General features: G+C 44.5%; 1 pseudogene; it reads right to left on the bottom strand.

The window, feature by feature from the left end:
• The window catches only part of LOC106344791, a 5,550-nt pseudogene that overhangs the window by 1,446 nt on the left and 2,207 nt on the right, over positions 1-1,897 (bottom strand).

Below are 1,897 nucleotides of genomic sequence, written 5' to 3'. Positions count from 1 at the left end.
GGCCAAAGATAGTGCTGCCATGTTTGAAGAGCCCTCACCAATGCGTAAAGCTCTTGGTCATAGGTAGGATAGTTGAGCGTAGCTCCTCCAAGCTTTTCACTGAAATAGGCAATGGGTCTTCGATTATGCATCAACACAGCACCAATACCAACTCCGGAGGCATCACATTCAATTTCAAAAGCTTTAGAAAAATCAGGAAGTATAAGTAAAGGAGCTTGAGTCAACTTCCCTTTGAGAATCTGAAATGCCTCTTCTTGAACTTGTTCCCATTTGAACCCAACGTTCTTCTTGATCACCTCCGTGAGTGGGGCTGCTATGGTACTGAAGTTCAGAACAAAACGTCTATAGAACCCGACCAGGCCATGGAAGCATCTCACCTTGCCCACGGTAGTTGGACTCGGCCAGTCTCGAATGGCCTTGATCTTTTCCTCGTCCACTCGAAGTCCATCCGCACCTACAACAAAACCTAGAAAGACCACATGATCTGTGCCAAAAGAACACTTTCCAAGGTTATCAAATAGGCGTTCCTTCCTAAGAACCTCAAGAACGGATTTTAGGTGCATTTGGTGTTCATCAAGGTTTTTGCTGTAAACAAGAATATCATCAAAGTAAACAACAACAAAGTGACCAAGGAACGACCTCAAGACATGATTCATTAGACGCATAAAAGTACTAGGTGCATTTGTGAGACCAAAGGGCATAACAAGCCACTCATACAAACCTAGTTTTGTTTTAAAAGTGGTTTTCCATTCATCACCTTATTTCATCCTAATCTGATGGTAGCCACTTTTCAAATCAATTTTAGAAAAGACTCTAGAACCATGAAGCTCATCAAGCATATCGTCAAGACGAGGGATAAGATGTCGATACTTTACCGTGATGTTATTAATGGCCCGACAGTCCACACACATCCTCCATGAGCCGTCCTTCTTTGGTACGAGCAGGACAGGGACGGCACAAGGGCTAAGGATTTCTCTGATATAACCTTTCTCAAGTAGTTCACCAATTTGTTTCTGAAGCTCCTTGGTCTCGACCGGATTGGTGCGGTACGCTGGTCGGTTAGGTTGAGACGCGCCCGGGACGAAGTCGATCTGATGCTCAATGCCTCTTACTGGTGGCAATCCTTTAGGATTCTCATCTGGAAACACATCAGAATACTCCTGACCTTCTTTGATAAAGAAGTTAGAGTTTCTGGTAGACGTTTCAGGCTTGTCCTTCTTAGGTTCCTGGTCTCGACCATTCTTAAGTTGGACTTGATCTTGATGAACCTCCAAAGGAGTTAAGGGAACCAAAGTGATTTTCTTTCCCTTGTGATCAAAAGAGTGTCGGTTTGTAAAACCATCATGCACAGCCTTCTTATCAAATTGCCAAGGCCGGCCCAAAAGAATGTGGCATGCGTCCATGGGCAGAACGTTGCAAACGACCTCGTCCTCATATCGGCCAATGGTAAGGGGGACGGTCACTTGTTCTTTCACGTACTGTTCTCCAGATTCATTGAGCCACTCCAACCTGAAAGGACGAGAAAGAGGCCGAGTAACAAGCCCAAGTTATTTTACAAGGGTGATTAGTGCAGCTACCTCCATCTATGATCAAAGAACAAACTTTTTCTGAAATGAGACATCTAGAATGAAAGATATTCTCCCTTTGTTCTTTGTCGTTGATCTTTGGTTGCACACTCAAGGATCTTCTAGTAAGCAACAATGGACCATGAGCCGGATGTTCAAGGTTGTCCTCATCAAAGATTGGACCAGAATCTTCTACAAAGGTCGAGCAGAACTCGTCAATCACGCCATCGACCTCTTTGTCGAAAATGGGGCCATAGGCATCGTCCAATGGTTTTCTAGCAACAAGGAGAGGGCCATGAGCTGGGTAATCAAGTGTTAGCAACAAGGAGAGG

The sequence above is a fragment of the Brassica oleracea genome, chromosome C5 (assembly GCF_000695525.1).
Source record: "Brassica oleracea var. oleracea cultivar TO1000 chromosome C5, BOL, whole genome shotgun sequence".
Taxonomy (NCBI): Eukaryota; Viridiplantae; Streptophyta; class Magnoliopsida; order Brassicales; family Brassicaceae; genus Brassica; species Brassica oleracea.
Note: the sequence above shows the minus strand (reverse complement) of the source record. Positions and strands in the feature narration are given on the sequence as shown.